This window comes from Triturus cristatus, chromosome 11 (assembly GCF_964204655.1).
Source record: "Triturus cristatus chromosome 11, aTriCri1.1, whole genome shotgun sequence".
Lineage (NCBI taxonomy): Eukaryota > Metazoa > Chordata > Amphibia > Caudata > Salamandridae > Triturus > Triturus cristatus.
In genome coordinates, this window is record NC_140594.1 from 732829301 (window position 1) to 732848642 (window position 19342).

The window sequence follows — 19342 nt, forward strand, 5'->3', positions numbered from 1 at the left end:
GTAGCAGAGAGGTTTGCGGAAAAACGGGCACAAAGAAATGGTTTACAGGGATGGGCAGGGCTTTAAGTGGGATGAAAAAAGGGGAGGTCTTTCAAAGGGGCGTGGCCGATGTGATTAAGGGAGTGGCTTAAAAATAGTAAGCTAAAAATCTATACTTAGCATAGTGTGCCACCCAACTGGTATTTTGCTGTTTCCGTCATTGCATCTAAATATGGTACAAGTACCATGCTTACAACAAGCCAGGACTATTGGCTTTATCAATGGTTGTTAGTTGCATAAAATAAACCACTATGGTTTTGTTTTTATATAATATTGAAAATGCTTCAGGTTTGAAGTAACTGAAAGAATTAAACGAGTCTCTATGAAGTTACATCAAAAGCTTTGTTTGAGCAGTGGTACTACTGCAGAGTAAAGAATGTTTTTTCACCCTCAGGGTGAGGGTTAAAAGGAGAGCCCTCTAGGGACCCGTCCCAGCACCGGCATTTAAGAACTGCCGGTGCTCAGCAAAGGCACGACCCGGCCCACCCAAAGCCCTGGGGATGGGAATTAAGATGGTACACAATAGCCACTGGGTGCACAGAAAACTAGCGGCACAGTCAGGGTGTTTAAAAAAACAGATGGGGACACAGCTGTGTAGTGTCATAGATCCAAGGAACACATGCAAGTGAAAGGACGATAAAGGGCACTAGCATACATGCTAACATTTTATGAGAGGAAAGTGGGAGACATAAAAAAAAAGAATCAGAGGAACGTATTTCCCCCATTGTCTTCAATTGAAAGAGAGGCAATTTCAGGTGCTAGACAGCCCAAATTGTGCCATTTTTGGCTTCTAAAATTGGCAGTCTCTGCCTGAATTGGGTCTATTGGGATGCATGCACTAGTGTTAGGGATAGATATTTTGTGCTGCCCCAGGGAAGGGGCTGCTTCATTACGTATCGAGCAGACAGTGGAAACAAAACAACTTAAACTAGACACCACTGAGTCTCTAGGTCAGTCAATCAGCAGGACAGCAGTGGATGCATGGATTGAAGACACTGGCTGCAAAAGGACACATTTGCTCACCTTCATAGTTTAACCTCTGAGACAGGACACAAAATCTAAATTTAGACCAAGACCTTCTGGAAGCATACCTGCTGTAATAATGTCCATAAGATAGAGTTGGTCCACTATGCTGATGCTCAGATGATTAGTGGTTGGTGTCAACAGTTCACAATGGGTGCATCAGGAGCGTTGTTGGAGACCATTTCAAAGCTTGACTGGTGGTGTTACTCGACACACGGAGGACAGTCTTGTGACTGGGAAGACAGTCTGCAACCTGTTAAGGTTTCCGCTCTGTGGCCCCACTACCTCCTGGCATCCATCAGTGGGGAAGTGTCAAGTCTTCTTGTGCTTGTGGGGGTCCCCTTGGATGGGTTGCCACAGGAAGGTGTGTGGTCTGCCCAGAGTTTGCGTATATGCTGTGTCTGGAGTGTTGCAAGACCACTGGGGAGCCACTGCCTAGTCACTAGTGCAACTACTGAGGTTGATGGGTCATGGTCAAGACGTGCTCTAGTCATCGGGATGCAGGTGGGGTGAGCAGTTAGTCGCTTGCTGACTATTTCGTCAGTTGGTCATTGCTGCTTCTTGCCTGTAGATATAATGACGGTGTTGGACTCCATTTTGATTGTTTCGATGCTCCATTGGGTGATTGGAATGACGCACTAGACAGGAACTGGCGTGATGAGGTTGCCAGCCACGTTGTAAACCTGTACAAAAGGTGATGACAACTTACCTTGATTGCTGAAGACCTTCATTCTTGGGTCATCAAACAATTTGGAGTAATGGTAGGCATGTGTTTACATCCTTTTAGTTTTTTTTGTTTGAGTATCCACATCTTTCAGCCTGGATGCTCTGAGTTGCTGAGCTGACGGTTTCTGCATAGTTAGTGTGGGAAGCGTGGGGCAGAAACACAGATCGTGCTTTCTTGCAGCTTACTCTCTGATTCTCCTGACATGCTGTCGCCAGGTTTTCCTAATTTTACCTCTGTGGCTTATTTGTGTGGATAGATGCTCTCTGTCAATGGCCCAAGTCTTCACGGTTGTGCCTTTCAGTCCTGGCCCCTCTTGATCTTCCCTCCTTCTGGGCTTGGTCGGACATCAGGCTTCCCAGTATGAACCGGCTGGTCACACTTACTCTCCCTTCTCTTCTTTCTCTTTGGTGCTTCAGCATGCACCTTCTTTCCAATTAATGCTGTTGGGACTTCTCGCTGCTCGAGGCTCTTCTTTTGGATGCAGTGCCATGCACCTTCTTTGGGAGTGGCCAACAGGGCATCTCACTGGTCGACTGTCTCTGTAGTGTAGCCACTGGCCTCGGGTGTTGGACTCCAGCTTCATGGTGACCAGGGCTGCCACTGATCCAGTTCTCCTCATCTTAGTTAGTGCTGGCTGGATCTTCTTGGAGTTCCATTCCAGTAGAGAGTGGGGAGTCTTGCTTCTCACTAACCTTCTCTTGATTGCACAGTGCTAGCACTTTGAGGCCATGCCGTTATCAGGCATGGTTATTTGGGTTGTGGCACGGTGTGCCTTGAGGATTCGGGATAATTTGGTCGTAGTGTCTGGCCCAGGTTCTTAAGTGCAGTGTGCTCCTATTCTTCTTTCAGTGTGGTCACTCTTTCTCTGAGCTTCTCTCTTCCTCGGATTTAACTGTAATTTTACTATAACGAAAGCTCTATCTCCAAAATTCTCTCTACCTTAAACCCAAATAACCACTTTAATGACCCGCTTCCCGCCAACTGCCTCGCTGCCGCCTCCCAATCCATTGTTCCTTGCTGGACTGCAATAATCAACGCCTCTCTCCAGCAGGGCTCGATTCCGGACCCCTTGAAAGCCGGCCAAGTCCTCCCTATTTTGAAAAAACCATCACTGGATCCAGCCTCCCCTGACAATTTCAGACCTATCTCCAATATCCCGCTATTAGCCAAAGTATTGGAGAAGTGTGTACAACAGCAACTAAGTCAGCACATCAACAACTTCCACCTACTTGACGACTTCCAATCTGGATTCAGGCCTGGGCACAGCACTGAAACTACTATGCTCCACATCGTGGACGATGCCCTCCAAGCCCTAGACCAAGGCAAAACTTTCCTTCTAATCCTCCTTGATCTATCCTCCGCCTTCGATACGGTCAACCATGAAAAACTACTCGAACGCCTCAAATTCAGGATGGGTCTGGATGGCGTGGTCCTAGAATGGTTCAGATCCTTCCTCCACAACCACTCTCAGAGATTCCTCATCAATGGCAACCTATCAACTCCTACCCCGGTCACAGTCGGAGTCCCCCAAGGTTCAACCCTGTCCCCCACCCTACCATATGTATGCGGACGATACCAAAATATACTTCAATATCTCTTTGCTCGAGGAGATCCTCTCCCTGAATGAGACCCTGAAACTGACTGTCCAATGGCTAGCCGATAACCAACTCAAATTTAACGCAAAGAAAACTGAATTTCTCCTAATCTCCCCTTCTAAAGCCAACCCGGAGATTCTGGTGTGGATTAAGGCCATCACAGCCCTGAACTGCCCGCCGACCATTGTGGACTCAGCCAAATCCCTGGGCATAATCCTCGACTGCAACCTGAACATGCAAGACCACATTAACTCAATGGCTAAAGCAGCCAGATTCCACCTGAGCTACCTATGGAAGCTAAAACCTTTCATCGTGGCTACTGACCTCAAAATGGCAGTGCAAGCACTAGTCGTCTCTAGACTGGAATATGGTTGTTCCACCCTCACAGGACTACCCAAGAGATCATTAGCAGCTCTAAAAGCCTGACTCAACGCGGCCGCCAGACTACTCATAGGCACCAGGAAATTCGACCACATCTCCCCACATATGAAAGCCCTGGACTGGCTCCCTCTAGCGGCCAGAATTCAGTTGTAACTGGTCTGCATTACTCACAAGGCTCTATACACAAACTCCCCTGCTTATCAGGCACAGAAACTAGTGGTATCGGGAGGAAGCAGGAACTCCAGTCCCGCTAGAAACCTCTTACTCCAACCTGCCTTCTTTCAGAAAAAAAGAACCTACAATAGGGCGTTCACTGGTGCAGCACCAATAATCTGGAACTCTTTCCCACCTGACATCAGAAGAATCCCTTCTCTAGCATGTTTCAAGAAGGAGGCCAAAACCTTCCTCATGGGTAAATTCCTCATCTAATGCCTGACCACAACCACCACACTGTGCCAGATGAATCTAAGATTATAACTCCTTCCCCAGATTACCTATTCTCCCCGCCGAGAATATATGGGACCATTGTTTTGCGTCTACTGACTAACTTTAATTGTAACCATACACCTGTATCCCATTTTTCCCTATGCTCTCAGCACCCCGGCCCCTCGCCATCCTTTTGATTGTTTGATTTTGTATATCTCTACATTTTAAACGTTTTGTTTGTCCACCACTGTATACCGTGTAAAGCGCTCTGATACCCTCACGGGTCAAGTTTGCGCTCTATAAAACACAAAAATAAATAATAAATAAATAAAAACTGGTTTCGCAGAGCTTTTGTGTTAGAACCAGTGGAGGCTGTTTGATGCTGGGGCACCTCAATGGCACGGTATCCATGGTGTGCAGCCCAGCAGTGACTGTGCACACTCTGATAGTGCTGCTGTGGCTGTAGCGTTGTGCAAGACATCTCCATCTGGGGTGTCATACTGTACCTGAAGGTTTCTGGGGCCGTCTGCTGCAGTCTCTCCTGCGGTGAGTGGCATTGCAGGCTTTGCCGCTCGGTTTCAACCTGTACACCCTGGGTGATTGAGACAGACGCGTTAGTTTCCCCTTGGACACTTGGCCTACATGCTAAGTGAAAGGACAACACAGACACTAGTGTTAGGGGTAGGTATCTGGCCCAGGACTTGTGCGGACACCCCTACTTATCAGCAGGGTCACCTGACTGGTGACGCCTGTGATGGATGGGTGTGAGGTGGGTCTTAGCTCAATCACAGAGAAGGAGCTTCAGTATTACGCGTCCAGCTGGGCCTGCACAAAACTTAAATTACACAGTGAAATTCCCAAATTTTGCATTATGCTAAATTTATGAAGTTCTTACAACATCGTATTTAGGGATCAAATGTAATTTTCACCTTTGGGAAGCTAGATCACAAAGAATATGGCTCGCCCAGAGATATATTCTGGTCGAACAAGCCTCCTGCCTGTACCTCATATAATGTTTATACGCACTATGTCCTTATGTCGAAAAAAAATAATTCGACATACTGGCAAACCACATTTTAGGCATTACATGCATTAAATTGCATAATTTTGTGAAGACTGTAGCACATTTTTTGAATGTTTTTAAGTGCTGTTTCACACCCCCCTGAATTACAGACTTGCACAGAAAGAAATATAGTTATAAAAGGTCAGGGGTCCACAGATAGATGCTGACAAAATCTAAGGTACCTGCTTACTTGTATAGAAAGTCTTATGAATGTTAGACATTCTGAAGCTTTTCAAGCCACTCAACAGTTCTCTTGCCATAGTACCACCGATCAGAGGCATTCCAACCTATGAGTGTATTTTCTGGTGCAGTATGAAGTCTTTTCTTCATATTCTCGTTCTTGTGTTTCTCATGCGGTAGTGACTGGATGTGATGTTTCAGAGTCTCCAAATCACTGTTAGAAATCCTGCTTTATTGGTACTGGATATTCTGAATTTGAGATCTAATATTATAACTAATAAAACAGATTTTCCTTCAAGTGGCTCACTTAACCATTCTTTATATATTGATGACGAGAGTGGACGTGAGTGGCTGACTTAAGATCTTTAAATAGTAACATTCTGATTTATTTTCATCCCTTTTCCCAAAACAATAGATCTGTTTGCTCAATTGTGTGCAGCAAAATATTTTTAAACCATTGATTGTAGTCCGCTTATCACCAGATTTTGTTATCAGAGGAATATCAGTATTTGACTGCATTCGTGCCGTCTGTTGTTGTTTATCATAATTCACACATGCCTTTTGGATTAGCATCCGTGATACCTATTTTCCCACAATTAATTTTCAGTTATTTGTTGATGTCCATGGAGTCGTCTCTAGCATATCCAGATCATATCAAAATCTAAACAATGAACACAGAGATATTTAAGTTAAATTATTGAGAATTTTTTGTGAGGGAGCCATGACTGTAACAAGGGGAAATATATAGATTTTTACAGAAAAATGTCAAATACCTTGAACATCACATTTCTTCGGATGATATGAAAGCTAGGAATGATTCATTTAAGGGGATTTCAGATGCACCGCAACCAAATGTTAAAGATAAACTTGATACATTTATTGGGCCTTGTGATTATTACTTTCATTTTGTTGTTAGTTTTTCAGTACTCAAAGAGCATGTTAGCAAATTGTTTGCAGCGATTCTGAATGCCTGTCAGTGAAATTCAATACAAGGTAATCTTTAAACTAAAACAATTGATAACACAAAACTCTGCTCTGAAGCTTACCTGTCAAACGTGCAGTGTATTCTTACTGTGGAAGCAGGCGCAGTGGTTATTGAAGTTGTGCTGTTTCAATTAGTGCATGAAGAAGAGAGAAAAGTACCATTTGCCTTTCCTCTGCTTAAGAAATGCAGAGATTCACTACAGTAATATCCAATAGTAAAGCGTTCACCTGGGAATGGTTGGTAGAATATTTCAAGACTAACCTGTTAGGGACTAAGTTTATGACACCTACTGATTACACACCACTAATTTGTCTTCTCGGTAAGAAGGTATGGGTAGATCTTTCCAAGGCTTGAATGTTTATTATCCTGTCTTCAGTTTTATTTTGAAAATAAGTATATTTCCTGGGAGTTGCAACTCAAGGGTTGGTTTTGTCACATTTTCCAGCTAGGCATAGTGTGTGTGTCTGGAACAAGAGCACTGTTTGACTTGGTGAGCATATTGTAGATGTTCTTGGAGTTGATGGCTGGTTGGGCTATTTAGGTGAATGGAAGCAGGGATTTGCTTAAGATGGTGTCCTGAAAGAAGCTAAACGTTACAAAGTTAAGGGGTGTTCTGGTAGGGATGTTTAAAAGGGGATTTTATATATTTAAATTTAGGATGTATTAGACATTGAAGATGTGGCTTTCCTTGGTGATCGACTCGATGGAAGTTTAGTAGTAGTAGTAAAATACTTTATTGTATTAATCATTTGATTACAATAAATAGAGAATAAGTAAGCATAAAAATAGAATAAAAAATCACATATTTTCCATGCGTGGAATTCTATCAAAGAAAACATACATAGATCGTGATACCTGTTTTCCATCTATATACATATCCAATAATAAAACCATCTAGTTGCTTAACGTTTTATAGGCATGTTCTAAAAACGGAACCATCCTTCTAATTGCACTTTCCCCTGTGAGCCTTAAACAATAACCTATAGCCTCCGTAGTTGTTCTTATTTTGGCATGATTGAACATGGGGCGTAAATATAACCTCTGTGTAGGCAACAGCCTCGGGCAAATGCATATTAAATGTTGAAGAGTTTTCTTGCCGATTCCGCAAAGCCGACATACCTGTGTATCTTTGAGAGACTGATTCCAAGTCCCTTCGAACTCCCCTATCAGAATATAGAATTGTCTGAACCTTAGGTATTTCCATTTAATATAACTGGTCAGATTCCATCCCAAGTATTCTTGAGCCTGCAAGGCATATGTGTCAATTATTAAGCCCGTGTGTTTATATTTCCCGGCTTGTAGAAGATCTAAGTTCCACTGTATTAACTTTAATATTTTACATATTACATGTTTCCGCACATCCCTGGTCATTCGCCCCATCTCCTGTAAATCAGGCAGATCAGAAGAATCTATTTCCATCATTATGCTAGAAAGTTGCAGTTATCTTAATTTTTTACTCTGGAGTTCCTCCATTATTAGATGTTTCAATGTGCATGAATCGGCTTTAGCACAGTCAATAATATAGTTAACACAGCTGTTCTTATGCAGCATTTTCAGAGATTTTAGTCCAAATTCCAACCGTACCCAATGTGGAGTAGCCTGTTGTAGCTGGAGTATGGTGCGTACACATTTCATAAAACATTTTTCGAGCTCGAAGATAACTTTCTTGTTCATGGCAGGAGATCCATACAATAAATACGGAATCATTTTCATTTGTAAAGCTTTAAGTGATGGAATAATTGCATTCCCACCGCACAGTTTCATGAATCTCGCAATTGATTTTGTAATAGTTAAAGATTTTACAATTTTACTAGCCATATGATTTAACCATGATAACTTTTTGTCAAATGTTACTCCGAGGTAGTTATATCGGTCCACTACCTCGATTGGATTTTCTCCTAAAGTCCACATTTTTACTTGTGTAGACCGTCCAAATGTCACAATTTTTGTTTTAGACAAATTAGCTATCAAACCATTCGCTTTGTTATATGTATCTAGTTGGTTCAGTTGGTGCTGTAATCCATTAGGAGTTAAGGATAAAATTACTAAATCATCGGCATATGCTAGGTATGGAATTTTTCTGTAACCTAATTTAGGTGGCACACCCATATCTGAACTTAACACTGAATCAATATCTGCAATGTACAAAGAGAATAGCAGTGGAGCCAGGACACAGCCTTGCTTAAGACCATTTATGGTATCCATTTTTGGTGATAATGTATTATCATGAGCCAACTTCACCCTGACCCAAGTATCCGAATGCAGGCCGATAATAAAATTTAAAAGGTTTGGGTCAACCTCCCATGCTGTTAGTTTACTCCAGTTTCCAGTCCAGGGAGGACCTGGCTTGGCAGTTCGGGCTGGACTGTTCCCATGAGGCACAGGTTCAAGACTGATTTGCATATGGCTGGGTTCAAACTGGAATGGCATGGTGAGCAAAAAAACAATGGATTTAGGCCCAGATCTCTGTACTGGGGTGAATGTATGACATTGTTCTGCATTCTGTTCATCAACTGTTGTTTTTGCATTTGTCACCCCGAGTGGGAAGGGTATGCCCAGACGTGGGTCCCATGCTCTCCATGCCACTGGAATCAAGCTATCCTGGCTGAAGAGGGGTGAAACCCCAAAACTGGTCCTAGGATGCTTGTTTCCAGTCCAGGGAGGGCTTGGCTTTGCAGTTCGGGCTGGACTGTTCCCATGAGGCACAGGGTCAAGACTGATTTGCATATGGCTGGGTTCAAACTGGAATGGCATGGTGAGCAAAAAAATGATGGATTTAGGCCCAGATCTCTGTACTGGGGTGAATGTATGACATCGTTCTGCATTCTGTCCATCAACTGTTGTTTTTGCATTTGTCACCCCGAGTGGGAAGGGTATGCCCAGACGTGGGTCCCATGCTCTCCATGCCACTGGAATCAAGCTATCCTGGCTGAAGAGGGGTGAAACCCCGAAACTGGTCCTAGGATGCTTGTTTCCAGTCCAGGGAGGGCTTGGCTTTGCAGTTCGGGCTGGACTGTTCCCATGAGGCACAGGGTCAAGACTGATTTGCATATGGCTGGGTTCAAACTGGAATGGCATGGTGAGCAAAAAAATGATGGATTTAGGCCCAGATCTCTGTACTGGGGTGAATGTATGACATCGTTCTGCATTCTGTCCATCAACTGTTGTTTTTGCATTTGTCACCCCGAGTGGGAAGGGTATGCCCAGACGTGGGTCCCATGCTCTTCATGCCACTGGAATCAAGCTATCCTGGCTGAAGAGGGGTGAAACCCCGAAACTGGTCCTAGGATGCTTGTTTCCAGTCCAGGGAGAACCTGGCTTGGCAGTTCGGGCTGGACTGTTCCCATGAGACACAGGGTCAAGACTGATTTGCATATGGCTGGGTTCAAACTGGAATGGCATGGTGAGCAAAAAAACAATGGATTTAGGCCAAGATCACTGTGCTGGGGTGAATGTATGACATTGTTCTGCTTTCTGTCTCTCAACTGTTGTTTTTGCGTTAGTTTACTCCACAGCCTTTGCCGGTTGACCTTGTCAAATGCTGTGGAATAATCCCCAAACCAAGTGTATAGTGTAACCTTCCGCAAGCTTGCCTTTTTTTCTATCATGGCCAATGAAACAATATTATCGAGGGTCGAACACCCTAAGCACAATCCAGTTTGAGTTATTGGTATTAATGATTTTCTCTCCGCCCATGCCCTTAATTTATTTTGGAGGTGTTTCGCAAGCAGTTTCCCTTCAAAATCCAGCAATGCAATTAATCTATAGCTGGACGGATTGTCTTTTGGGCCTCACTTGTAAATCGGATGAACAATCGCTCCTTTCCAGGAAGATGGTATAATTCCACGTTTAATTACCTTTAAGAACAACTGTTTTAACATCGTACTCCAAAATGTTATGTTGAACTTTATCAACCCGATAGGGATGCCACTGGGTCCTGCTGCCTTGAATGAGCGAGAATCTTTATTAAATTTACAATTTCATCCGCAGCGGTTGCGCCCATATCTTGCCTCCCTGGTCCACCCGGACCAATGTGGATTTATGCCGGACCGGGGGACCAGACACTGTTTGCGGCGCCTGCACCTTGCTCTGGCGCACCGCGGCTGCCTTTCCCCCTATCTGGCCCTCCTGCTGGTCGACTTTGAGAAGGCCTTCGACTCAGTGGGGTGGGCGTACTTGGGTAAGGTCCTGGAGCACATGGGCTTCGGTCCCCAGTTCCGTGCCATGGTGGCGGTCCTGTACGCGAGCCCGCGGGCCCGTGTCCTAGTCAACGGGGCTCTATCCCGCCCGTTTCCCATTGGTCGAGGAACGCGCCAAGGGTGTCCGCTCTCACCCCTCCTTTTCGCGCTGGCCATGGAACCCCTGGCGGTATTGATTCGTTCGGATCCCGTTCTCCGCGGGTGGGACTGGCCAGGTATGACCCCCGATAAGATCACCCTCTATGCGGACGACGTCCTCCTCTATCTCTCTGACCCAGCGACCTCGGGGCCCCGGGTCCGCTGGATTCTCCGTCGATTTGGCCAAGCGTCGGGTCTTCATCTTAACCCTAAGAAATCCGTTTTAGTTCCGCTGCACCCATCAAGGGATTGCTTCGATTGGCAATCGGATATTCCCCTCCGGAGACTCTCATTTAAATACCTGGGGATCTGGGTCACCCTCCTTCCGGAACTCTGTTGGGCCCTCAATGTGGCTCCGGTGGTCAACAGGACCAGATCAGATTTGCTCCGGTGGCAGTCACTCCCATTGAATCCGCTGGGGAGAGTCGCCCTCTATAAGATGATGGTCCTCCCGAAGTTCCTATACATGCTACAAAACACTCCGTGCCCCTTTCCGCGCCCGTGGTTTCGGGAACTGGATAAGATGGTGATTAAATTTCTCTGGGGCGGCGGCAGGCCCCGGCTGGCTCTCGACCGCTGCAGAGTCCCCTCCTATGACGGCGGCCTGGGCATGACTAACTTATATCTCTACTACCTGGCCACCCAGCTACTGGTGATCCATGACTGGTTCTCGAGTGGGTGGGGCGATCCGGCTTATCGACTCGAAGTGCAATGCCTCGGGTTCTCCTCTATCCAAAACATGCTCTATGGGGCAGCGGTCCCCCGGTCGCTCCCCGGCGTCCTGCGGGCCCCTCGCCTCGCGTGGCGCGCAGCTTTGAGGCACACCCGGTGGTCGGGGACGAAGACTCAACTCACACCGCTTTGGCACGGGACATGGCTGCGGGAGGTGGTGGGCCTCGCGGGCTTTCGGCAGTGGGACCTTCTAGGGATCTCTAGTCTGGGCGATATATGGCAGGGGAGCCACATGTGTTCCTTCCAGGAGCTTCAGACCCGCTTCTCGCTTCAGCCGTCCCAATTCTATAGATACCTTCAGCTGCGCCATGCGGTCCAGGCCCACGTTCCTCTAGACTCCAGGTTGCCCTCTCACAGCCCGCCTGAAGCTCAGGTGATGTTGGGGTGCCTGGGGAAGGGGGGGATGTCCCGCATTTACAAATCCCTGATCAACAATACCCCGGTAGACTGGAGCGGCCTAAAACAGCGATGGGAGGCTTGGGTGGGACCCCTGGATGACGCGGACTGGAGGGATGCCCTTATGGCCCCTCGGTCGCTTACCACCTCCGCTAGGCTGCGGCTCATCCAACTCTATTACCTTCACACCGTTTATCTGACTCCGGAACGTCTATATCGTGCGGGCCTCCGTGTGGACGCCTCCTGTGCTCGTTGTGGGGTGGCCCCGGCGGATTTCTTCCATATGGTGTGGTCTTGTTCCCGCCTGGAGGGCTACTGGGCAGCGATTGAGGCTGATCTCGCGGAGGTCCTGGGATGGGAGGTCCCCCACAACCCTAGACTGGCTCTGTTGGGCATCACGGACGGGGTGGATGGATCCCATAACGATAAATACTTCCTCACTACTGCCCTAATGGTAGCTAAGAGGGATATAGCAGCCGTGTGGTCACAACCGGATCCGCCCAGTAGGGCTACCTGGAGTAGAGGGGTAGATTGGTGTGCGGCCCAAGAGCGGTCGTTATACACTGCCCGGGGCTGCCCTAAAAAATTCCGCAAAATATGGGGGAAATGGCTGGGGGGCTTGTTTTGAGGGGTGGGGCGCAGAGGGCGGGGACGGGGGAGGACGGGGGGGGTTATGTTTACACTCGCTTACCAATTGCTTTCCTGATTGCAGTTACTGATGCCATGTTTCACACACTGTTGTATATCATTCTGGATATTGTCCTTCATGCCGAAAACACAATAAAAACTTGTTTATCAAAAAAAAAATTACAATTTCATCTTCAGTTATTTCTGCAAATGAACCATCCGCATTAGTTGTCTTATATTCACATATAACAGATGATTTATATAAAGCTTTAATATGATTTTCCCACTTATGGCTTGAGACAAAGAAGTCATCTGGCTGTTTATGCGAATTTGTGCCGTGTCCCACCAGGGACCAAAAGGCTCGCTCATTCCTGGTCGATATAGCATGATATAATTTAGCATAAGTGGTGTCCACACTATCCCGCTTTATCTGTAAATTCCTATTCTTAAATTCTTTCTTTATTTCTTGAATTTTCATATTCCTCTCATTCGAGATTGAAAGTTTTAGGATATGACACATCTCCTTATGATAGATTCTCTTTGATTCAGTTAATTTTGAAGACTTTGTTACGTTAACGTTTAATCACGACTATTGTATACTTGCCACAAGACTGGATAATATATTTTTTTAAATAGATTGCCAGGCATCCGACCAACTGTCTCCAGACTTTAATACCATCATGTCTTTCTCGGTACTGGCTATTATAGTTGCTTCAAGGTTTGATGCCTTCCTTTGTAATTTATTGTTCCAGATAAGTCTTTTCCCATTTACAGCAGTCAATCTGCCGCTATTGGCCATTGCGTGGATTTTCCAATAATTGTGCTTAATACTGATGACTAACCTTTGGGGATCATGGTCACTCTCGGCTCTCGGTATAATGGCATACTTTTTACATAAGTAAAAATGGGCGTAATCGACAAATGTAAAGTCTATAATTGAAGACCCCATCGCTCCACGGAATATTAAGGAAGCTGGTTGATCATCTTTTAGTCTTCCGTTGAGAGTTCTATATCCTAGATCCGTCAACAAGTCATATGTATCTCTAGGAGAAGTACCAATCTTTTTTGCCTTGTTTTGTAAAGGAAATACTATTCGTGGAATATTGTAAGCCATATCTGGTTCATCCCCGGTTACCGAATTGACCACCAATGGCAGCAGAGTCTGATTAAAATCTCCCGTTAATATGATTACCATGTGTTCATTCACTGCCATTATTTTTTCCAATACGTTCAATTTTGCCTGATAGCTGCACTTATTTTTCACCAATTGGGGAGGGAAATAAATGTTGATTATCAAACATTTCGTAAAGTTTTGATGTGTTACGATAACTGGCAATATATATTTTGATGATGTTTTAAGTTTTTTACTTATCACGCATAATTTAGTACTTATTGATGTTGACAAGCCTCCGCTTGGTCTTCCAAAGGCGTTTATTTCTTGCCTGGATTTCATGTGTAGTAAAATTTTGTATATTTAATTCCCTGAATGCCAGGTTTCCTGGAGACATATTGCACATTGTTCTTGTAGAAAGCTCATCATTTTGTCCCCGGCCTTTTTTAATTGTTGCTCAAAATCCGCTATGTTCCAGGACAATATTGAAAACTCACTTTGTTGGACTTTCCTTATGTTAGACCTTTCAGGAATACTTCTTGGCCTCATATATATACTGTCTCTCCCATAAGCATGGAGCAACATCAGATATCAGCTAATTATCCTGTACTTTCCTTGCGGTGATTTGAAAATTCTCAAATCTGATGTTATCTTCAGCACGTTTATGCGGAAATCCGGTGTTTATTGGTGGTTTTTCATCTTCTGTTCGTCTATTGGCAGTTCTCAGAATATATGGATATTTACGTTTCTCGGGCTGTCTTATTATAATTCCCCAGTCGGTTAAGAAGTCTTTAATATTTAGAATCTTCAGAGCCACACTCTGAGATACCCAGGTTGTTCATGTGATTTCGTACTCAGAGTTGGCTTTATTATCCGAGACAAAGCAGACAGCAGCGAGTGATTTAGTGTTAAGTTCTTTCAAACTTTCAAAACAATTTAATAACTTTAATATGTTTTGCCGATTTAATATGTCATGAAAGCCTTCTGACTTATATACAGGTATAAAGTCAATTATACAATTTTCGCCACTACATGAGGATTCGTTATATGGTTGCTGTATCTCTTGGCATAATTTTCCTTTGTTTGATCTTTGGGGTTCTCCCCTCTTTATCTGTTGAATTCCCACAAAGCCTTCCTTTTGTAGGTTCTCCAAAACTGTACAATTTTCCATGCCATCGGTTTTCCCCATATTCACAATTTTTACTGGACTTCTTAGATCCCCGACTTACAGTTTTTCCGTTATCCCTTGTATCCCATTCATAATCTTTTTCAATAAAGTTTCGTCGTTATTTGATAATCGCATAATTCTATCCTCATTCTGTGTACTTAGGTTAATAGAGGAAGTACTAGTGTTATCTATTCCCTGTTGTAATACTTCACTGTACCTTAACTGTGGTGCAGTTGTTACATGTCGAGCATTTGTTGGTATCTTAACATTGGATTGAATTGGTAAAGTCAATATGGCACTAGTTACCATTCCTCGTACGGTTTCATGCTCTGATGTTTTATCAATTGATGTTATGACTTTAGCTCGGTTAGCCGAGAGACAAGTTTCTTCATAACTTGGCCTGTTTGCATCAGACATGTGAGCCCCGTTTAAATTCTCTTGTTCCTTTGTCTTTTTTGCAGATATGTTAAATATTGGAAAGATCACACTCTCCTTTGGCACCAACGCATCCGGCGATGTTGGTTTAATCTCATTTTTTTTCTTGAGCTTCCTTAGATTTTTTACTCTCCGTTTGCATAAGTAGGGAGCGTAGCCTTCTTGATATCCATCAACTTGTAATCCACCACAGGGGTTTATCTTATTTAGCTTTGGCTCTACTAATGTATTTACAGCGTCTTTTCTTTGATCGGAGCTGCCATTTATTACGTTACATATTTCATGTTTTGTTTCTGTAAACCTCTCTACAGTACCTGGAAGAGTATTTTTATTGATTCAGTTCACTTCGCAGTTCCCGATTTGGTTTGGTAATAGTTGTAATAGATCCACAATATCATCCATACGTTCTAGATGTTTTACGGCTTTAATTAATTCACCCATGTCCTGTTTGATTGATGACAATATTGCGGAGTTATCCTTTATTGATATTTCTGCTGCCATTTGTCTATGATGATTGACCTGTTCAGTTAATAGCTTCGATCGTGTTGTTAACATTTCTGACATTTGAGTCAATGTACTACTTATTGCCCCCATTGCAGATAGTACCGGGAATTTAGGCGGCGTGTCTCCCACCCCGATGGATTTGCCTTCATTTTTTCCAGTTTCCTGGCTTTTTATTCCCAGGACCTGGTCTTGTTTACTTCTTCGTTTTATGTTTGTGCCGTTTTGTGTGGTGTTATACTGTATCCTCTGTGTAATTGAGTATATACTTGATTTTGAAAATGAATTTATTGAGTTGGCTAGATAATCCAGCTCCCTCATTTGGCTAGATGAGATTGAAGCATTAAATGACACATACGAGCCCTCCGCTTGATTGAGATCTGAGTCGACCATACTGTCCTCATTCCTTGATACATTTGGATCTTCATGACCATAGATTGAGTCTGTTTCCGAGTTTGTTGTATCTTTACTCCCTATATAATTCGCTGGTTCTAATTTACCATGTACCATACATCCACACCCACATCCGCGTTCTTTTTTTCCATCGCTCCACACAAGGTAGACAGGAGCGAACCTTCAGATGTAAGCTGAAGGTCCCCATTACTTGTATTTTCGTTACCTCCTGAGGTGCACTGTGCAACTGGTGTGGATTGTATAGGCAGAGTGTTTAATGTAGGGGATAGGTTTTCTTTGTCTTTAGTCATCGGAAAAGGTGGTGGTGCAACTTGTGACGTGGATATACTTGTGGATAAACTTGCGCCACCCTCATAGCTTGTTTTGGCATTGACTCTGAAGCCATAATCGTCCGTACTCCCTTTTCTCCCGAAACATTCCTTGGTCGACTGCTGTTTAAGGGCTGGAGAATCTGTTAAGACCATCTGGGCAGGAGGTGGCTTTCCTAAAGTATCCTTTATACCTCCAGATCGAGCCTTATACGGTGTGCCACAAACAAAGCTCTTCTCCACGCCTCCCTTTTTTGCTCTGGCTCCACGGTGTCTTCCTTGATACAACGCCCTGTATACCTTGATACAATGCCCTGTTTACAGCGGTTGGGCTTGTTTCTCTTCCCATATTGCTTCCTGAACAGGTTCCCTTGGTCATAACTTTTCTGGGGTGTCTCGCTTTCCCTTGAGACTCATGATTCCTTCTGCTTATATTTTGCTTCTTCTGAGCCGAGGTTTTTGCTGATCTCGTTTTCATCTTCAGCTCACCCCCTATTTTATATCGATATGTTATGAAGAAGCTACGATTAAAACTCTGCTGCCTTCTCTGCTGCTTCTCTGCTAATTGTTCTGCAGCTACGACCCAGCTACCCATGGATTCAGCTGAGGTTCGGTTCAATAAGTGCAATTGTGCGCCCAGATTCAGGTCCAAGCCCTAAAATGGGCACTCTTATTTGGCATTTAAAGTTACTGCGGGCCAATCACAACAACCCCCAGATACTTTCCAGAATTCTCCCAGATACTCCGCTCTACAACTCTTTTTCAACTCTTTTTCTACTTTCTTTTCAGTTTTGCCCCTGCTCCCCGCCAACACGGATTCCCTCACTGGCTGGCTGGCTGGCCTGCTGGCTTACTCGGCCCACCCGGCCGCCCAATCTCACCACCGCCGTCCTCCCTGCACCTCTGCCGTTCTCAAGGAGACCACACGGCAGTCGCACACACAGCCACAGCTGATCGTCAGCTCTTTCTCTTGGTTAGTCCCAGTGCAGCGATCCAAACCAACTCTGTACCCCACACTTTTCCCAGGCTCAATCGGCCACCCCTCCGCCTTCTAGCAGTGGCAACTTGCGTAGGGGGACCAAGAGCCGTGACGCGGGTGAGGGGGTCCGGCGTATTCTACGACCCGGCAGCAGCAGCAGTGGCAGTGGCTCCCTTGCTTTATCAGAGCGGCGTCCTTCCAGCGGGGCTCACAGCGATCTCAGAGCTCCACTCTCTGCTCCGCTCCGCCTGCTCGCTCCGGCTCTGATCGCAACTTCACCCCACGCCAGTACCGTGGAAAATGCTCGACGATGGCAGCGTGCTACAGCGGGTCACGGCGGAGCTTTTGCCTTTGGCGAGACTTCTTGGGAACTGAGCAGGGGGAAGCGATCCAGGCGTCCTCCTCCTCCTCCACCCTGTCAGTGAACGCAAAAACCCGACCTGGAGTGAACTCAATGGAAGTTAAGGAGAAGGATATTACTTTAGTGCATTAAGGACTCATGGGCATTACAGTAGACACACAGAGATTGAGAGCCATGTATTCGTGGTCCAGCATGGACAGTGCTGCTGAAATTTAAATTATGCATTGTTCCACATCCTAACTATCTGATAAAAGGAGTAGTTCATGATACACATTTATTGCCAGTTGAGTGCTTCTGTTGTGAAAAAGTCACTATTGACTTTGTGGGGCCCATTTTGTTATTATGAGTTGGAATATATCTTTTTCATCATGAGTAGACTATCAATCCACATGTTTTTTTTCTCCATTCATGAGCACTGTTACCACTCTAGACTTGTAAATTTGTTTTTACATAATATTTTAGCAATAAAGCCATTTCCTAATACAATTTTGTCTTACAATGGCAATCACTTTATTTCTCCTTCCACAAAAGTGTTCTTGAGTATATCGGTTATCAACCACGTTATCGTTGCTACCTATAATCCTGAAACTAATGAGATAGTCGAGACAGTCAACAGAATGCTGAAATACAACATACGGTTGGCTGAATATAACATTACCTTGACCTCTCTCCTCCCACCACAAATTTTCTATAGCATCCAGGGTACATAACCTGCCTTTAGTTCCTTCATTATCGTTATTAGCCGGTTTCCACCTTGCTGTAAAAGATTTGATTTGAAGGATGTCAAAACGAAATGTCACATACAGGGTTTCTTACGAAATGGGGTTGGACGACATCCATATACTGTTCAAAGCTTGGACTCGGTTTAACAGTAAAATATTTACCAGTCAACCTTCTCAATCCAGGGTTTTGGTGAAGAGTGTTCAAAACACACTCCCAATATATCCGCTTCAAGTGATTTTTTGAGTGAGCTTGACTCCAAAAGGAGGTCAAGCTTGGCATGCCAAACCAGGTCTGGACATGGCGGAACCAAGGGAATGTGGAAAGGCTATCAAGTCCCAACAATTCCCTTAGTCCCTCTCTGTAGAGTACCAGTATCTGCATGACCCATATCCTTACCCATAAGAGCATGGGTCTCAAGATGGCTAAGCTCTGTATTCTTTTGATGGTCAAAATCCTGATAAATAGGTATAATGGTGTAGACCTGGGAAGGCATAACAACCTTCTTATAAACTTCTTCTTGCTCAGAGTAAACTGGTCTAGATTGTTTACACCCCACAGTTCTGCACCATGTAGTCCTGCTGTTTGGGCCTTGCATGTGTAAACCTGAAAGGTAGAGGAGATCACTTTAGGTGTAGTGGCTTGCTGCTTATTTATGATAGCCATATCGCTGTGGGCGAGAACAGTTTTGAATTTGTTTATGTGGGGAAGCTATGAATGTTTAGAGTCCAGCATTATGCCCAAATTACTAAATTTGGTTACATGCTTCAGTTTTGCTGCTGTACTACAAATGTTTTCCTAAAAGCCTTATGGGGTCTAATGGCCATGTATTTT

The 19342-nt window shown here is 44.5% G+C and overlaps 1 protein-coding gene across 5 annotated transcripts in view; it reads left to right on the top strand.

The window, feature by feature from the left end:
- RHBDD1 (rhomboid domain containing 1) overlaps positions 1-19342 on the top strand; it is a 411942-nt gene that overhangs the window by 1146 nt on the left and 391454 nt on the right. The gene's annotated exons all lie outside the window — the stretch shown is intronic.